The sequence below is a fragment of the Tachyglossus aculeatus genome, chromosome 17 (assembly GCF_015852505.1).
Source record: "Tachyglossus aculeatus isolate mTacAcu1 chromosome 17, mTacAcu1.pri, whole genome shotgun sequence".
Lineage (NCBI taxonomy): Eukaryota > Metazoa > Chordata > Mammalia > Monotremata > Tachyglossidae > Tachyglossus > Tachyglossus aculeatus.
The window spans coordinates 30,169,322-30,191,003 of NC_052082.1; positions in this window are offsets into that span (position 1 = coordinate 30,169,322).

Sequence of the window (21,682 nt, forward strand, 5' to 3'; positions counted from 1 at the left end):
TTTTACAGGATGACATTTTACAAAGCTTGGCAAATTGGAGCATTTTAACTCCTAATTTACAAATGTGTCAGTTTAATGACAAAAATGGACCCTGTAAAGAGGGAATCATGAGTTGAAAGTGTGCTGGATTGCTCAACCTTTCTGTAAATGCCAATGCAAAGCATCAGTCAATTGTTCATAATGGTGTATATCCACCATGTGAACTGCTCCATGTTAAAGAGTCAGTCTATTTTTATTGTTTTAGTTAATACAACTAAAGGATAATTACTGCAGTTAAAATATAAAACAAACTATTGTGATATTTGATCACAAACAATTCCCACTTCACTTTTTTGTATGGTAGGGTTCTTGCCAATCAAGCAATCAATTTACTTATTGAACACATACTCTTTGTGCAGAGCATTGTACCAAGCACTTGCAAGAGTAGAAATTGCAGATATGAGCCTTTCTCCCAGACATGCTACAACCTTGCAGAGGATACAGACATTACAGTAAAATACATTAGAAGGAAGAGCGTTGTAAAGCTATGAATATAAGTGCAATGGGGGCCTGTGAGTATTTTAATAATTAGGTGGTTGTCAGAAACGTAGTTCTAGGAAAATATCTTTGCATAATTGTTTTTCTCTGAAGTTATTACATTTTTTACACATAATGGAAATTACAACTCATTGCTCAGAATGTTCTCTGATTACAAATCTACATTTCAAAACACAAGAGTGTCCTGTCAGTATATTGCTGATCTTAAAATTATTTTTGAAATGTTCGTGAATTATGCATATAATATGCTTTTGTCTGTAATAAATTAAGGTACATGAAACATATTCAGACCCTGGCAAGAATGGAGAGTTCCACTGTGAGGTCCATAGTGAGAGGTCCACTATGGATCAGGCCAGTTTTTGGAAGAAGAAGCCCTCTGGTTCCTGTGTGGTTGTTGAGTTGGCCAGCACCTTCCTCCAGAAGAGAAGAGGAGAAGGAATTATGAAGTGGCAAGGGTGGGATAGGAGAAAGCAGGTGGATAGAATGGTGGCATCGATTAGGTTGCTTACTATATGCTCAGCACTGTGGCTGATCCAGAATAATCAGAGTGGACACAATCCTGTCCATCCTATCCACATGGGGTTCACAGTCTGGGAGGGAAGATGAGGGTATTTTGTTTTCATTTCACAAATGAGGAAACTGAGACATATAGAAGTTTAGCGACTGATCTGAGGTCACATACCAGGCAAGTGACAGAACTAGGACTTGAACCCAGGTTGCCCAGCTCCCAGGCCCGTGCTCTTTTAATTATACCACTCTGGATGTATAAGGAAATCCTGGGGAGGATAGGCATGTTGGTAAGGTGAGGAGTGATTAACACAGCAATGCCTCTGATGTGCCTATAGTGACCAGAATCTCTAAATTAGTTGGGAAGTCAAGTTTGGGGTAGGGCATTTGGCCTTCCACCAGAAAGACATCTTTCGGGAAAGAGGTTTTCATTAAGTTCCTACTTTTAGAGGGGTAGTTATGATAATGAGGGAAACCACACAGGAGAAGGAGGGAAGAGGTTGTGGAAGTGAGCCCTGGCCTTCTTTGTTTCTCCCAACTATCCATTTTTCTCCTCTGTCCCTGTTCCTCCCCATTCTCTCTTCTTCCTCCCTTTTACCTCTCCCTCCTCCTTTTCCTTTACAAAAGTCACCAATCTTCATTAGAGACCAGGGAATATTTTCATCTCACCTTCCTACTTGTTTCTAGTTTATGTCAGACTTTGCTCTTATCTACTCATGCTACTCATCCCAACAGCGGGCTCACAGTCAGTCAGTCAGTCCATTTAAAATCCCTGCTGTCTCAGTCTATTCTCCCCTTTGCCATGTTAGTTCACTTTTTGGGTGTTAGTAGCACAAATAGGTCTTAATCACAGGTACTAATCACTGCCACTGCCCTTCAGGTGGAATCCTGCTGATTCCCGTGGTTGGGAGAGCTTATTAAATTAATAGTGATTAGGAAGGGAAAGTGTGGTCCATTTCCTTCTCCATCTTCTCTTCCTCAGCCCACTGTTGGGTAGGGACCATCTCTATATGTTGCCAACTTGTACTTCCCAAGTGCTTAGTACAGTGCTCTGCACACAGTAAGCGCTCAATAAATACAATTGAATGAATGAATGAATACATACTGCTGGACCTCTAGAACTTTAAAGGAGTCTTGAATCCTGGACATTTCAAAGGAGGATGAGGGGAATACAGGATTAGTAGTGTGCTTGGACACATATGTATATCAGTTGGATTTCTGGGGGTACCATGAAGCTAATCAGAGTTTATTGACAGAGAAGCTCATGCTTGGAGAATTCCTCCTCCTCCTCATCTTCAGAAGTACTTATTGAGCACTTTCTCTGAGCTGAGCACCACACTAAATGCTTAAGAGGAAACAATACAATAAAGCTGGTATACACATTCCCTGCCCATAATGAGCTTACAGTCTATAGGACTTGGCACACATTAATATAAGTAATTTAAAATATATATTACATTAATTACGGTATAGATATGTGCATAAATGCTGTGCATAAATGTTTGGCAAATATCAAATCCCAAAGCTCACAGGTCCAAGACACAATATGATCAAACTTGAAGGGAAGAGGCAGGGCTAGACGTAGTCCTATTCATTCTGCTGCAGGACTGCACCCCACCTTGCCTCTCCAGAGGCCATCTGATATTCAGGAGCTGGAGGCCTGGGTCCTAAGTGTCATTCAGCTCTAACACACCCTCTCAGGTGCCCTTGCCTTACAAAAGTCACCAATCCTCATTAGAGACCAGGGAATATTTTCATCTCACCTTCCTACTTGTTTCTAGTTTATGTCAGGCTTTGCTTTTATCTACTCATTCAAAAGCTGTTGAAACTCCACCAGGCCTGCTCTGCATTAAGCAAGCATTCAATAAATACCAATGATTGATTGATTGTTAGGGGAGGAAAATAACTCTTTTGTTTCCACCCCTTTGTGCTTCAAGGAGGGTCTCCTATTATCCTCCTGACCCGATTCCCTACTCTTTCCCCTGCCCTCTCCCCTCCCAGAGGTTCCCCCCATCCGACCAACTCCAAACCCGAGTAACTCATCCACATTGCTCACTTTCCCCACCAACCATAGTTTCCGATATACCTTAACCTAGAGTTTTGTTTGGGTATGTCCTATAGGAGATACACAGAATTGGTCATCAGAAGACTTGGGAAACTGAAAATGCCTTCTGCCATGAGAAAAAAGATTTAGTGGGTGCTAGGTCCCAAAGTGGGCAGATTGGTAAGGGTACTTGAGGGAAGAAGCTTGGCTAGGACCTTGGGGGCATACTCTATGACAGAGGAGATGTGAAAAGACAAGAAATGTAGCTACTTACTGGGAGACTGGAATAAATAGTCCATTCCCTCAACCTCATTTCCTCAGTCTTCATCTGCTGCTCAACCAGAGGGGATTGCATCATTTAGTGTGGGGCACTTGACAGGCAGATTTTCTCACCAATCAGAACCTGTGTAGGGGAACAATTAGAGGAAGGGCAAAAGGGCAGATCCTAAATCATTATTGTGTTTGGAGAAATACAAAAACCAAAAGTTTCCTGGAAGTCTTTATTGTCAAGGGAGTCATAGATTAGCAAATGTCACCCCTATCAAGTATGTAGCCTTCCAGACTAATCAAGGTGCACACACTCTCATGGTCAAAACAATCCTGCATTTGCAACTCCAAACCAAACACTGTACTCTCATGGTCAAAACAGTCCTGCATGTGCAACTCCAAAACAGTGGTTTTAAAGAATTTGTGTAAAAGCTCTAACGGTAATCAGTGGTTAAAAATTTCACTTCTGTTTCACTGAAAATGAGGCCACCTCAGTGCTTGCTTTTAGAAAAAATGAAGCTTCATCATTTCTTTTCAAAACGACCTTGGTACTGCTCAGTGCAGACACCTCCGGAGATTGCATCAGTTTAAAGGAGCAGGCCACAAAGAAATCAACAGTATTTTGCTGGAATGGGCAATTATATAGCTGGCATAAGACTGTAAAGAAAGACAAATCCTTTATAACTAATAGTGCAAGAATTAAGGTTTAGGATAATATGAACAGATATCTCTTTCTGTTACTGACAAATGACAATAGCTTTTTAAAGGTGCCTAGTGATAATTTTTTATGTTTTTCATGTTCACTGTAATTCAGTTTCCCCAGCAAGGATAGGAAGTTGGGATGGGATTCAAGCAGCTGCTCTATGGAGAGGTATAATTGGCATATCCAAGAGGGAAGGCCAGAAAACATATTTTAGGGAAGCAGCATGGCTCAGTGGAAAGAGCACGGACTTTGGAGTCGGAGCTCATGGGTTCAAATTCCGGCTCTGCCAATTGTCAGCTGTGTGACTTTGGGCAAGTCACTTAACTTCTCTGGGCCTCAGTTACCTCATCTGTAAAATGGGGATTAAGGCTGTGAGCCCCACGGGGGACAACATGATCACCTTGTAACCTCCCCAGTGCTTAGAACAGTGCTTTGCACATAGTAAGTGCTTAATAAGTGCCATTTTTATTATTATTATTATTATTATTATTATATTTTAAAGACATAGAGAGGCACATGCTCAACAGAATGGTAGAGCAATGTGTTGTTGTGATGCAGCCATCAATATCAGCCTGCTAATAATAATAATAATAATTTTGGTATTTGTTAAGCGCTTACTATGTGACAAGCACTATTCTAAGCGCTGGGGAGGATACAAGGTGATCAGGTTGTCCCATGTGGGGCTCACAATCAATCCCCATTTTACAGATGAGGTAACTGAGGCACAGAGAAGTGAAGCAACTTGCCCAAAGTCACACAGCTGACAAGCGGCAGAGCCGGGATTTGAACCCATGACCTCTGACTCCAAAGCCTGGGCTCTTTCCACGGAGCCACGCTGCTTCAATAATCAGAACAGGATAGAATTTTCCTGCTTGGGCACAGGAAAGACTGGAACACCAGGAGGCAAAAGAGAAAACAACAACAGGTGTTTCAATAGCATGACAAAGAGGTACCTTAAAAATCCACCTAACACTCTATTCTAGGAGTAATTTGAACAGATTCACAAATAATACTACTGACAGCTTTAAAAAAAATCGACAAAAAACTATGAAAACTGCGTTAGCCCTTCCATGTTTGTCATCTTCATGAAATAATTTTTGTAAATGTGTAACAGGCTTCCAATTGTTTAAAGCTTTTTTGTTTGAGACAACAATGAGCATCAGTAACACAGGACAGTCCCAATGCCATGATTGATGTTTCCATTTTTATTAAAATTCTTATTTACCTTGCTAATTTCTTCTTGGCTTCACTTAACATTTTTCAGAGCCTATTGTGAGTTCCCATTAACCAGTTGATTAGTTTGAACTGTAAACCACTTCTTTGTTTGGTGACTATACCAAATGCATATTACTTACAACTGTGTCTTTTTTTCATATTCTTCAATGAATGCTCTATAAAGTGATATATGTATATATATGAATGATAGGAACTAGTCCACTTGAGGAAAATACAATTTGGAATAAAATGACAGATACATGGTTAATTATCACAATTTATCTACTTCTTTTTGTAGTATAAAACCAATATTTTATATGAATTATATCCCAGAGAGATTCACAGATACAATAACTATTTTCCAAATTGATTAAAAAGGTTTTGGATTGTGTTACTGATGTAATCAAACTGGACCCAAGGAAAACAAAAATAAAGCCATTAAGATCTTAGATCATTGATGATTCCCATTCTATAAGAATATGAGGTTAAAATATTTTTATGTTTCACATTTGCCGTGACACAGAACATTTTTGGAGTTAAAAAACCCTATTTTCCTACATTATTGTAAGGGAAATTCAACTGAATTCAACTGCAAAATTCTGAAAACTGAAAACTGAAGACTTTAACTGAGAAAATCATTGTCTATTGACTTTAAATTTGGTTTCTTCATAATCTCACTAAGCGCATGCATATTCAGGAATTAAAATCCTTTATGATTTTCAAGTATGTGCTTCCACCTTAGATTTTTTATTTAAATAAAGGACTTTTCATTTATGCAGATTACAGAAAAGAGAAAACAGAAAGCAATTAGCTTCAAACTGCATGGAGCAAACCAAATAGCAGGTTGAAAGGGGTCATAGACTTCACCTATTTCTTACCAGTATAATATGAGCTCATTGTGGGCAGGGGACGTGTCCATTACATGGTTATAGCATACTCTCCTGAGTGCTTAGTATAGTGTTCTGCTCACAGTAATTGCTCAGTCAATCATGTTTATTGAGTTCTTACTGTGTGCAGAGCACTGTACTATACGCTTGGTAGAGTACAATACAACAATAAACACACACATTCCCTGCCCACAACAAGCTTACAAACCAAAGGATAAATAAAATTGACTGATTGATTAACTCATTAATCAGCAAAGAGGTTTGATGGCTAGCACTTCTCATTTTCCACACGTAGGAGACCATTCATTCCTTCATTCATTCATTCAACAGTACTTATTGAGCACTTACTGTGTGCAGAGCACTGTACTAAGCATTTGGAAAATACAATTCAGCAATAAAAATAGACAATCCCTGTCCACAACAGGCTTACAGTCTAGAGGGAGGAAACAGATATCAAAACAAGTGCACATGAATCAATATAAAAAATAGAATTATAAATATGTACATATATACACAAGTGCTGTGGGGTGGGAGCGAGTCAAGAACGAGTCACAGTGAGAAGGCTAGCACCAGAGGAGCAGAGATGTAGAAGGAGAGAAGGAAGGTGAGGTAAGAGGGGTCAAGATGATGGAGAGCTTTGAAGCCAATACTGAGGAGTTTTTGTTTTGTTGATCAGGTTGCATGTATGTTGGAAAGGTGAGTTTGGTTTGGAATTCCTTCCGTGAGCATGTTACTTATTACCTTATAGCAGTACCTGATCTACAGGAGCAACTCAATGGAGTAGGAGGCCTGGGCTTTTCCTCTCAGCCCACCACTAGATCCTGTCGGTTTGGGGACTGCCCAGAGGTCATGTAAATAAAGGGACAACCCAAAGTGGGGACGGGGTTAGAGAGAAAAAACTTCAAATGATCTTGTCAAATATGCAGTCCTTCTGGAGTGGGCTTGGAGGTGGTCTGTGAGCTCATAGCTCATAGACCATAGAGCTCATGGTATTTGGGTTAAGAATGTTGATTCGATTATTGATAATGTGAACTACTTCATGCATTGGCTGCCTCCTCTGTATTTAGGTCTAAGTCCAAGTTTTCTTTCAATATGTTACCTCTCCAAACAGCAATCATCAAGGAAAATCTTTTTTCATTATGCTATTTCCCAGGTGTGCAACTAAACTACTTTCTAAATCAGATGTAAAAACCATTACCATCTCATCTGAAATTTAATTTTTCCTTAATAGAATTGCAGATTAATTGTATGCAACTTCGTTTATCTTTTACATATTTCCCTTCAGAAGCTCACTTTTCTGAATGCATTTATTTCACCACAAATGAGTCATTCAGATTCTTAAAAAATGCTCTCTCAATTTACACTGTGGCCTGTAAAACTGCTGTCTTATTTCAAATCAAATGTTTATTTGAGACACTTCATTTAAAGTGTTTTTTTTATCTACTCATTTATTTTGAAAAACTAAGCATGCAGTCACACTCAGGACATTTTCTCCTCTGGTACTACCATTCTTTTTAGGGATGAAGTGAGCTGAGAGGGGAAAAATATCTCAAAATGGAAAAGACGTACAAGGAAATTATAGCTTCCATTCTGCAACAAAGCTGAAGTACAATAGATGCAATACACATATAAAGAGGGTTTAGCACAAATCTCTAGCTGTGCCAGTTCTGTTTAAAAAGAGTTATTTGTCCATTCAACCCAAAAAATAGATTGCACAGAAATGAAAATAGGTCATCTAGGCAGCACGTGCATGTCATCTTTACTCTTTAAAATATAATTCACTGTAAAAAAAATTCAGGAATATTTATGCATAAAAACTGACTGGATACTGCATATTAGAAATATTTCTTTTTTCTGATTCTTACTGGACTGCATGGGACCCCACAAACACTCCCTTTATAAAAATTTCCAAACATTCATATCCTTAACAGCAAAATTGGAAGCAACCTTGAAAGGACGGTAATTGACACTAATTCTTTTTATCAAATTATTCGCAACATGTAGAAATTTAACAATCTAGAAGCAAGCCCATTTTGCTTTCTGGGGGATCGGGGATAGGGACGGTGGCTTAGATTTTATCTTTAGGGGCAGTGTCCCTTCCTGAGATTACTTAGCTATGTAGAACAGTCACACCTTATTCCTATACCGGAAAGTGGCTGAGATTAATTTTGGTGATATTGATTTCTGAGCATTTCTTGGAATATAGAATATTTCTTAGAATATTTCTTAGAATATATTCCTGAAAGGTAGCCTTGGTCAAAATAATAGGGCTATCCTCACAGCCCTCTCTCTACATTCCAGGTCCTATGGTTTGCTCCTCTCAAGCCAACCAACTTTGACTCACTTTTATCTCTTTCAGTGACAACCCCTTCCTTACAGTCTCCTTCCTATGTGCACTCCCTCAGTCTCCACAGCTGGCAGACCACTGCTCTCCCTACCTTCAGTCTCAATCCCACCCCACGATGCCTTCTCTGATAAATCTTTTATCTCCCTAACCTATTTTCTGTATCACATAAACACTGGGACTCTCACCACCCTCCCCTACCATTCTGACTACAATCCAGCGTGCACACTTGACTGAACCTACTCACTGTACCTCAATCTCATCTATCTTGCCTCCAGCCTCTCACCCATATCCTGTCTCTGGCTTTGGTACACCCCCCCCCCACCTCTTTAAATCTGACAGATGGTCACTCTACTCACCTTCAAAGCCTTAGTAAAAGCACATCTCCTCCAAGAGTCCTTCTCAGACTAAGCCCTTATTTCAACTTTTCCTACCCTTTTCCACATCACCTATGCACTTGGATTTACACCCTGTATTCATACCCTCCATTATCCTGATAGCACTTAGGTGTATGCCATATTTTATTTATTTATATTAATGTTTGTCTCCACCTCTAAACTGTATACTCATTGTGGGTAGGCAACATATCTATTACAATGTAGTCTCCCAAGTGCTCTTCAAACCATAAATGCTCAATAAATATTATTGCTCTATTGATTGATTGCGCTTATATACGTCTTTATTGCTTCCTCCTACCTGCAAATTATTTTTATATCTGTTTCCTCTGATAGATTATAAATTCCTTGAGGGAAGGAATCTTATGTACTAACTCTTATTATATTCTCTCAGATCCTGGTAGTGCTCCATTATTGACTGATTCATTGATTAATCTACAGTCTTTACCCTGTCCTAATGTTCACTCTCCAAACATACAGAACATCTAACAATGTGAATAGCATATGACCTTAGTTCTTATAATCTCAGTGAACTACTATTTCCTCACAGACTGTAGCTTTCTGAGATTTTTTTTTGGTGTACAAAGTACTCTTGTTGATCATTATGTCAAATAGGAATTGCATCAACAAAGAAAGAGGGGGAAATGTAATCCTTCATCTTTTCCTTGAGTGGAGCATTTCTTCCCCACATCTGAACTCCCCTTTCTCTCTTCACTGACACACGTATTTATAGTGATATCACTGAATCCTGGTTTTACTGATAAGAGGGTGGGAAGAGGATAAGACTCTAACTGATTAGATAACCAGTGTTGAGGGGATGAGAGCCTAGAAGTGAAAATAAAGATGCGGTTCTGTCTCACCATTCCCCTTCCAATAGTCCCTTCCCAAAATATCATTATTTGAAATTCACCAACAAGTATATTTTTTCCCACACACGGAAAAATAACTTCTTACGGCCAATACTTTATAAGTGAAGCACAAGTAGCACTGTGCTAGTATTTTCACCCTGCTGCTTCATACCAGGAATAATAAATAAAAACATTTAAATTACTTTGTGGCAACATGAAAATTACTGAAGACACATCAGGAACTCTCTTAGGAAATTGCACTGAATTGTTAAGGAAGAAGCAAGGTTTATATTGCTTAATCAGCCTTGAAAAGACTCAGAGGATCTGCAAGCCCATTTTATTATTTATTGTAATATAAGTAGCTGCTTTATGCTCAAAACAATTTTCTGGGAAGGTTATTCAGTAGGTGACTTTGAACCTCACTTGGACTGTGAGCCTCATAAGGGACAGAGACTGTCTGACTTAATTATACCTATCTCAGCACTTAGAACAGTCTTTGAAACTAGAAGCAGTATGGATAGCTGATAGAGCACAGGCCTTGAGATCACTTATCTGCTCTGATCAAGAATCCCAACTGTGAAGAGACTGAAATCCTGCGACTCCTATCATATTTGTTTTTGTACTTGTTATGTATATTTTGGTTTCATCTATCCTTAGCTAACTTTCACCAATCATCTGCCTCCATTATTCTTAGTCAGTGAACACCCTTGGGGCCAGGATCATGTGTAGAGCTGTGTATTTCTTTCCCAGAGTTTAGTACAGTCTTCTTTGATACAGTTGGAACTTAATGAATACTACTACTAATTCACTTTTGCATTAATTGAGATTTCCTATGTTGCCAAATTCTACACTCATTCTGCCAAAGGACATGCTGGCCTTCTTGATTCAGCTTTCAATTTCTATGTCTACCCACATAGTGTTGAATAGGGAACTGCTTTAGCAGTTGAGTTCAGTAATAATATTAAAGTGTGTGTTGTCAATGAAAATATTTGCTTATAAAATCAATTACACAGAATATACAAGCAAATATTTATTGATCAAATTCCTTTACAATTCATGCATGATTGTTTTCTTTTTGTTTCAAGTTCCAATTTATTTCCCTGATCTACCTGCTCTCCTGTACTTTGTCTATCAATACTATTGGCTTATTTTTCTAGAGGTGGAAGTCTTTACTTATCTAACTATCGGAGGAAGGCCAGAGAAAAGATTGAGAATCATTTATTATTCAGCCATCACCTTTCTTATGTCTTATGTGCAATGATGATTGGGCCTTGGGCTGCTGTAGATTACTACTTGGTCCTTGTCTGGAAGAATATGATACACTACTTTAAAAATAATTGTTTCTGGATGTTTATTTTGAGTGGTTTTTCAAATAATAATTGTAGAATTCATTTTATTGTAAAGTAAGTTTTTTTGTTCGTTTCAAATAATTTAAAATGTAAGTTGTGTTGAAAAATCAGCCACAAAAATGCATTGTATTTTTGCTGTAATTAACTGTATAATGTAAACCTAATAATTTTGTCGTGGTTTTTAAATTTTGCATATTTTCTTTACTTTTATCCTGCTGATCTTTTTTTAATGACTTTGTAAGATTTGTTTTGTTCATTCAATCATATTTATTGAGCACTTAATGTGTGGAAAGCACTGTACTAAGTACTTGGAAGAGTACGCTATAACAACAAATAGACACATTCCTGCCCACAATGAACTCACAGTCCAGGGGATCAAAGCAATTTTGTGGTGACTTTACCCTGTCGTGAATTATTTAGAATTTTTATAGGTTTTCTGACTACTTATATAATGATGTACTTATATACTTACATTTTAAGTACATATACATTTTACAATTATAAGAATTTCAATAGGAAAAATGTGACAAACTGACTTGTTTAGGTGAACCATTAAAATGACTTAGTGAACATTTTCTATGAGGTTCGTAAAATGATTTTATAAATAATTTGAACAAAGAAATTCAGATTTAAGGTAATTAGAAGGTTAAAGCATGCAGAATGAAATGTGAACCACCAGAATATCTCCAAGTTACTTCTTCTACCTGCCATCAGCAAATCATCTAGGTAACAAACCACAGAAACATTGGATGCAAAATTACAGAACAAATCATGCTTATTTTTATTTTGGGAATTGATGTCAGAAATATAGTAATATTATTGAAAATGCACCATCATTTATAGTAAAGTTCACACATCATTTACATTTGTTAAAAATCTCAGGTTAATATTTTTTTCATAATTTGTTTTTTAATCCTACCATAATGTTACTTACACCAGTTGCAGTTTTTTTAAAATGTGAGTCTGTTTACTGTTGCAACAATAATAAATTGTAAAAAATTCCTCAAACTTCATGAAATAATAAAACATAGTGTTGTTTGCACGATATGGAGATATTGGCAAACCACTATTTCTTGCACTTGATATTTTTCATGCTTTAGACTGTTTCAAATTCACTTATAAATGATTTGGAAAGTGCTTGTGATCGTTCAGGATGAATCCATATTATACATATTTTGGTAGTGCTTTTCAAGAATATGCATTCTAGCAATCTGGGGAGCTATACAGTAGTGTGAAAATGGATAGTTTCTGGAGATACAGTCATTTTTCACTTTATGTCTAATGTCCAAACAATGGGCCATTTCTTGAGTTTTGCAGCAGTTATTCAGTCAGTGTATGTGGGATGTGGAACAGGTTGTAGCAGCTTGTATCTTTATCCCTATAGGTTGTAAAACTTGCCCCTCTAAACTGTAAGTCTGGGTGGACAGGGAATGTGTCTACCAACTCTATTTTATTGTATTCGCCCAAGTGTTTAGTACAGTCTTCTGCACACAGTAAGCACTCAATAAATACCATTGTTTACTGATTGATTAGCAAAACAACCCTAAAGCTTCCATTTCTACTGCAGAGCTTGAATCGACACCTGGGTTTAACAAGGATCTTTTAGTATTCATCCTAGTCCCCAATTATGTCAGGGTTTTGATCCATTTAGGAAAAGGTGGGCATTCCATTCATTCATTCATTCGTTCAATCGTATTTATTTAGCACTGGCTGTGTACAAAGCACTGTACTAAGCACTTGGGAGAGTACAATAAAACAATGAACAGACACATTTCCTGCCCACAATAAGCTTACAGTCTATAGACGAAGACAGACACTAATATAAATAAATACATTTCATATGTATATGTAAGTGCTATGGGGCTGGGAGGGGGATGAATAATGGAAGCAAGTCAGGGTGATGCAGAAGGGAATGGAAAAAGAAGAAAAGAGGGCTTAGTCAGGGAAGGCCTCTTGGAGGAGATGTACCTTCAATTTCAATTAAGTGAAGCGTCTCTGAGGCTCATCCGAATAGATCAGAGCCTGAGTTATTTCAGAGCAGACCAGCCCAACTTGAACTGGGAATTTTAAAACCATCAGAAAATAAAAGTTTAAAGTGAAATCGAAAAGACATTGCTCTTGTTTAGTCTATAGATATCCAATGCCATCAGATGCACCATTATTATACTTCTAAATCTGATTATTTAGGGAGCTTGAAAACACTTGCTTGATTTGTAATACATTCTATGCTGTTCTATGCTGTTGTGCAGAATATGCCAGAAGTGGTCTGGATGCAGAAGTTAGACTATACTTGTGCTCCTCTGAAATGATTCAAACTCAGTGGACTGGAAACGTTTGAAAGACAATCTTTCAAAAATTACTAGACACACACACCCAGGCAAACATGCAAATGATTGTAAACTACTTCTCGGAAACAGCCAGGGATTATTGGGTGATAAATAATATAAAAACGAGGCCTGCTGTTGGTCCAGTGGAAAGAAAGAAGTTCTGGGAATCAAGAAACTTGACTTTTAGTTCCAATTCTTCCTGCTGTGCCTTTGCCTTCAGTGAGTTAAAGTTTCTGAATAAGAATACTATAAGAATACTCTGTGAGCTAGTCAGGGCCACTATGTACTTACTCAACTTCAGCCTCAGGACTTATGTATATGTATTTATTAAAGCATACACTCATTTTTTATTACTGTTTGTGATGTTACTGGGGGTTTACAGCCCTAAATCCCAGCTGAAAACTCCTCCTGGAGTGAGCCTCTGCTGGATCCTAAAGCCCTTCACATTTCTCATTCTTCTATGGCAGTTTTTGAGGTATCTCATTCACTGAACTCCACATTCCTGCACTCTTCTTGCTGCTCCTCTTGCTGAAGGAGTCTCCCCAAGGAGTAGAGCTCACCAGGGGTCTAGCCTACCACCACTTCCCAGGGGATGGTTGCAAGAAGCCCACTTTTCCCAAAAAGCTCTGTCCACAGTCACATATCTCCCTGGCAGACAGAACTTCTCTCTACTGCTGCCTCTACTGCTGATAGACACCAAGATCTGGTATATCTACTATATCTAACATACTCTTAATATGTTAGAAACCAAAGCAAATCCAGGTTAAGCTGTCTCTCTTTGGACCTAATACAATACCCTTCTAGGCCCCTTACTTCCCAGTAGGCATCCTGGTGCTCACATTCTTCTCTCTTTCAGGGACAGGACATTTGCTTATCCAGAGTCATGGACAATGGACTCTGAACCTCCAGGGATAATGATAATAATCATGATGATAGTATTTGTTAAGCGCTTACTATGTGTGAAGCACTGTTCTAAGTGCTGGTGGAGATACAAGGTAATCAGGTTGTCCCACGTGGGGCTCACAGTCTTAAAATACCTTACAGTTGAGGTAACTGAGGCACAGAGAAGTGAAGTGACTTGCCCAAAGTCACACAGCTGACAAGTGGCAAAACTGGGTTAGAACCCACGACCTCTGACTCCCAAGCCCGTGCTCTTTCCACTAAGCTGCGTTGCTTCTCTAAGGAATCTTCTCTGATTTCTTCCAGTCCACACAGGGTTCAGAGCACAAACTCTCCCCATGTCCCCATGTCCTGCTGTCTCAGGAACACCAGTTCACTTCTCCTTCCTCAAAATGGCTAGGGTTCTCCTTCTTCTTCCCCACCAGCCCTTCTACTTCCTTCCTAATTCTTCACTTTGCTTGGTTTGGCTGAGACTTCAAGGAGGGGAAACAAGGGGAGACTCTCCTGATTTCCATCTCCCTCTGTTAAGTGTGGGAGACAGTGGAATTGGTTTTCACACTATTTGTAGGCACTGTTATGTCTTCAGCACTTAGATACATATTAAGCACTAAGCAAAATATAATAATAATAATAAGAAGAATTCCCCAGTAGAATGTAAGCTACATATGGATAGGGAAGACACTACTTGGTTATTTTGTTCTCCCGAAGTGCTTAATACAATGAACTGCACCCACTGGGAGCTCAATAAATACTAACAGTACATGAAAAATAGCTACTCAAAATGAGTGGTTAAACCTCAGTAGATGTTATGCCATGCTCTGCTTCAGCCTAACATCAATCCTATCCTGGAGTCTTTTTGGTTCTAAATGGGTCTCACACATTAAAAAAAAACAACACACCTTTGTGTACACTTTGCAACGTGTTGTACCCCTGCCCACCTATTCATTCACTTCACCCAATGCCCCAGCAGGAACATGACTGGCAAGAAAGAGAGAGAGCAAGTGGAACAGCAAGCTCCTTATCACTATAATCAATTCTCTGTGCAGGACTAAGGCTCATCCATCATTCTCCACAGGAAGCTCGATCATAAAGGAAACTTGGGTAATATATCAGCCTGTGCCAGGAAAGCCTTCCATATTACAAAAAAAATCTATATTAGCAACATGGAGCTACATATTGCTACAATATTTTGCTAGATAGGCAGTATACAGAGCAACAATGCCACAGGGAAATGTAAAATTGATTCAAGAAGGCCAATGCATTATCCGGATGACTGTCAAATTTCAGAGGTAGGATGAGATTTGGTTCTGGTCAAAACCAAAGGTCTTCAGAGTTATAGTGTTTTCCAACCTCTATTTCTGAGAAAACTGGAATTCCTACAGATTGATACATCCCACTCCTTGAGCCATTCCATCCATGTTACTTTTGAGCTACAATCAGTATCAAATGCCAGAACATGGTCAGAAACAAGAAAGTCTTGTAGAGGCTAGAGCAAAGTAAATGCTTAACAAACACCATTATAAAAATTGGGAGTCTTGGGGGAAGAGGATGTTTGAGGAGGTAATGAACCTAGGAATCAATTAGAATTATAGGTTCTTGGGAGAAAACAAAACAGTACTGTTGATAGACATGTTCTCTGCCCACAAGGAGCTAAAATAAAATAAATTACAAATATGGAAATGGGAAAATATAAGGCTATAGGACTATAAGTGCCCAAGGGGCTGGGGATGTACTGAATAAATTATAAATTATAAATAAATAAACACATGCATATAGATTGCATAAAACACTTCTCTTTGCAAGCCCCCTGTGGCTCAGGTACTAATACAGTGCACTTATATCTTGTTCCACTTCTTAACACAGTGCATTGTCCAAAGTCACCCCCTAAAGAGTCAGTTATATTATTTGTATTATTTGCAAGTAGACTTAACACTGAATTAAACACTGAATTTTAATGTTGAACATCTTAATCCCCAAAATATAAGGCAGTCAATCAATCAGGGTATTTATTGAGCATTTACTGTGTGGAGCACTATACTAAGCACTAGGGAGAGTACAGTACAAAGGAGTTGGTAGACATATTTCCTGCCCACAATGATTTTATAGTCTAGGGCACTTCAGAGATGCTGATAATCCCTTCAAAGCCAAGGAAGATACAGTTCATTTATCTTTCTTGGACTAACATCTTTGATTTATCTCCCATATCAAGTATAGCAATAAGAGGAACATTTTATTTAATTTATGAAAAGTCAGTCTGTGGCTTGCAATTTACCATGTTAGGTACATTTCTGTTACCATGTTCTGACAGATCCATCTGCATTCGCTCTAAAATTACATACCATTTAGTTCTTCCACATCAGCCGGTTTCAAATGAGATTCATGTGATTCATTCTGACCAGTGGATTAAAACCAGGCCACCAGTAGAAACATGAAAACAAGAGTACTGAATCCAAGGCTGTGACACGTGAGTCCGCAACATCTGTCTGCCCAAGCCCCAGAGCTGAAAGGGTCAGGAATGGTTGAATGGCTCCACACAAGGCTAAGAGAGTTCCTGATGTTTCCAGGAATCCTTAAATATTTCCACATAAAGCTTAGAACCCCAATTAGTAGATACTGCAGGCAAGAATGGCATGTCCTTATCTCCCCATTTTCTCACCCAAGAGTTAGGAGAAGCCCAGGGTTAGATGCTCAAAAAAGCCTTGTGTTTTTCATCTAGCAGTAGTTCTGAGCTTATCTCTGAAATTTAGAAACTACAGTGATGATTTTTAAAATGGAACATTTTCAGTGAAGTCATTTTGTTTCTGGCAGGGTAATAGATCTATGTTATGTCTATAAGTTTTGTCTGTAAGCCAAATCCTCCTCAGTACAGACATCATTGAAGAACGTGTCATCCGGTAAAAAGTGAGTGTGTTATACTTCATTATTTTGTTTTATGCTTTCTCTTGTTCTCAATTCCTGTACTTTTAGTTCTAAAAATCATCCTTCTGAAAGTGTCTTATCATTCTGTTCCATTAAAAGAAGTAGTGTGGCTCAGTGGAAAAAGCACGGGCTTTGGAGTCAGAGGTCATGGGTTCAAACCCCGCTCTGCCAATTGTCAGCTGTGTGACTTTGAGTAAGTCACTTAACTTCTCTGTGCCTCAGTTACCTCATATGTAAAATGGGGATTAAGACTGTGAGTCCCCCCTGGGCCAACCTGATCACCTTGTAACCTCCCCAGTGCTTAGAACAGTGCTTTGCACATAGTAAGCACTTAATAAATACTATTAAAAAATAAAAAACACTGACATTATTAATTATTAAAATACCTTCTGCAGTATGCACACATAAAGATTTTTCCTTTGTTGAGTTTGTCTTTGTAGAAACCTGCTCTCCATGAATTTTTTACCTGAATATTTTTTTCTTGATATTAAAAGAAAAAAATCTTACAAAACATTTTCATTAGTTAGGAATGTATACATCGCAGATGTTTACAAAAATAGGTTCTAGGTTCAAGATTATCGGTGAAATAGCTACCTGATCACTAGGTTCACTAGAGACATGCGTTCTTTTAAATGGATAGTCTGAATATATAAGTGAATTGTTGATGTTTTTCTAATGTTTAACTCAGATGTTATTACTGGATAAGAAAAGGCTCTTTTTAAAAAAAATTCTGGAATCTTTTCTCCTGAATCCACATTTGTTATAAATGTCTTCTCAAATATATTGTTTAGCTTTTTAAGAAACCATTTCGGGTTTACCCTAGAAAGATGCTTAAATTTAATTTGCATTTAAAGTATTAGTGTTTCATATGAGGAAGAGATGTGTAAATATAAAGCAGTGGAAACAAAATGTGGTAGTACAGCATTTCTGTAGGTAGGGCACTAGCATGCATGCATAATAAGTCAATGAAAACATTGCTAAGCCAACAGAAGAATAGAAAATATTGGAGTTAATATGAATATTGTTATATCTAATCCATTTGATAAGGTCACAAGCTTCAGAGGAACAGAGAGGTCCGGCCTTTCCTTCAGCTACGTGCTTCCTGATCATAAGAGAGTGGTAAGAGGGAAGAGCCCATCATAAAAACAAAACTGATAGACAAAACATAAATTTATTACCCTGCCAGAAACAAAATGACTTCACTGAAAATGTTCCATTTTAAAAATCATCACTGTATTTTCTAAATTTCAGAGATAAGCTTAGAAATACTGCTAGATGAAAAAATATTGTAAGTCAGCAGAAGGAAAGGAACACAAAATAAATGAAAATAAAAGAATGGACATAAAGTGCACAAAGAGCCAAATCCTCCTCAGTGCAGACATCATTGAAGAAAGTGTCATCAGGTAAAAAGTGAGTGTGTTATACTTCATTATTTTGTTTTATGCTTTCTCTGAATGTCGTAAAGTAATGTACAGTCAAAAAGAAAAAAAATTCTGCAATAAGTAAAACACTGCACGTCAAGTGTAGCCTACTTCTTCCTAAAAAAAACCCAGAGTTCTTATCATTTTTGATCTCTGGTCTTTGCAAAAAGATATTTGTCAGATAGCATCAAACTAATAACCAGATCATAGAACACAGGGGTGGACAAAATACTACTAGGGAGCATCAGATGGGAGAAACAGAGTGCCACAGTGGAAAGAGCATATGGACTTGGGAGTCAGAGGACCTGACTCTGCCACTTGTCTACTGGGTGACCTTGGGCAAGTCACTTCATTTCCTTGTGCCTCAATTTCCTCATTTGTAAAAGAGTAATTAAATTCTACTCCCTCCTACTTAGATTGTGAGTCCCTCAAGGAACAGGGACTATGTCCAACTTGATAATCATGTATCTACCCCAGTGCTTAGTACAATGCTTGGCACACAGTAAGTGCTTAACAAGTCCAGTTACTATTTTTATTATCATTATTATTATTATCCACCCCGTCACTCTGTCCAGCTAATATTCCAAGCTTTATGATAACATAAATCAATCAATGATATTTATTAAGTGCTTGCTGGCTGTGCGCAAGGCACTGTAGTAAGTGCTTTGGAGAGTACAATGCATCAGAGTTGGTAAACATGTTCCCTTCCCACATGGAGCTTACAATCTAGAGGGGGAGACAAACATTAAAACAAATTACAGAAATGTGCATAAGTGCTGTGGGGCAGGGGGTGGCATGAGGAGTCCATGTGCAAATTGTACTTTCCAAGTGCTCAGTACAGTGCTCTGCACACAGTAAGCACTCAATAAATATGATTGAGTGAATGAATGTGCAAGGGTGACACAGAAGGGTGAGGGAAGGGGAGTATGGGTATTATTCCCCAACTCAGGACAGTAGCTGATGGAATTCCTAATTCTTTCCCAAATATATATGCCAGGCACTTCCTGAAATCCTACTTCTGGCTGTCTAGGGAAAATCAATTTGTGCCCAGAAAATCGGAAAGGAAAAGATTGGCACCACTCCAATCCAGTAAATAATTGACTGATGACAGGAGAAGACTCTCATTTTAACCATTAGTGAGCTAGGACTAGATCACATTTCTGGTAAAGGTCTTTTGGTATTTTTAGTATTAGTTTCAACAACGATTTGCATCTTCATTTTTCCCCATGCTGTTTCTTATAAAGCTTTCTCAGTAGAAAAATGCAAGAATTGCAATATTATGTGCTGTTCCCACTTGACAATGTTGCTTTAAGTAGTGAATCTGTCAAGTTGGATTAGAATCATTTTACTTAGCAGATGTGGGTGTTAGAGTCTGACCTTCATAAAATGCCTCAGATTCCAAGTGTAATCGTGATCAACGAGGGGGGAATAGTGGAATAATCATCAAAATGCATTCATGGTTGCCTCACCTCAGCATACCATTACCGTACACAGGAGCTGAGATTTAATACAAAGGGAGAGGAAAAGGGGAAATACTGATTAGATAAAACGCTTATATTTTCCTGAGTATAGTTACTTCAGTAAATTCACAGACTTTTGTAAACATAAAAGCATTCTCGGGTCTGAACACATGTACTTATGGGTCCAACCTAGGATCATTCGATCAGTCTTATTTATCGAGGGCTTACTTTGTGTAGAGCACTGAATTAATGAACCTAGGAAAGGATCTGTCCATATGCCCCACACGGCAGAGAGAGCATAAAAAACATTTTGCCTCTCCTGAATTCCACAAGCACTGAGAAGCTTGCTAATTGACTCTCCCCATCTCCTCTTAGAGGGTTCCTCAGAAGATGCCCATTCATTCATTTGTTCATTTGGCCATCAGTATTTACTGTATCCCCTCTTTGCCCATTTGCTTGTTGCTCTCTGTGACTCAGTGTAAACATGATTGGCTTGGATATGGGAGTCAGCAACCTAAGTCATTAGCGCTAAGATTAAATACCTTGCTCATATGCTCAGTCCCGTAGTGAGACTCTACCTATTCATTGAGCATCTATTTCACATTGAATATTGTTGTTGGTGCTTTCTGCATACTAAGAAGCAGCATGGCTCAGCGGAAAGAGCACGGACTTTGGAATCAGAGGTCAGGGGTTCAAATCCCGGCTCCACCAGTTGTCAGCTGTGTGACTTTGGGAAAGTCACTTAACTTCTCTGTGCCTCAGTTACCTCATCTGTAAAATCGGGATTAAGACTGTGAGCCCCCTGTGGGCCACCTTGATCACCTCGTAACCTCCCCAGTGCTTAGAACAGTGCTTTGCACATAGTAAGTGCTTAATAAATGCCATTATTATTATTATTATTATTACTTAGATGTATGTGCAGACCATTGTACTGGGCACCTACTGTTTGCAGAGAACTGTTCTTGGTATTTGGGATTATACAAAAATGCAGAAGACATGGTGCCAGGCCTCAAAGATCTTGCAATTTCATTCATTCATTCAATCATATTTATTGAGCACTTACTCTATGCAGAGCACTGTATTAAGTGCCTGGAAAGTACAATTCAGCAATAAAGAGGGACAATCCTTGCCCACACCTGGTTTACAGTCTAGAAGCAGGGGGAGACAGACATCAAAACAAGTAAACAGGCATCAATATAAATAAACAGAATTTTATATATATATATATATATATATATAGATATGTACATATATACATAAGTAATGTGGTGTGGGGGGTAGAGCAAAGAGAGTAAGTTGGGGCGATGGGGAGGGGAAGAGGAGCTGAGGAAAAGGGGGGCTTATTCTGGGAAGGCCTCTTGGAGGAGGTGAGCTTTCAGTAGGGATTTGAGGGTGAGACCGGCAGGCTTTGGTGATGGATTGGATATGTGGGGTGAATGAGAGAGTGGAGTTAAGGATGACACCAAGGTTGCGGGCTTGAGAGACGGGAACGATGGTAGTGCCGTCCACAGTGACGGGAAAGTCAGGGAGAGAACCAAGTTTGGGAGGAAAGATAAGGA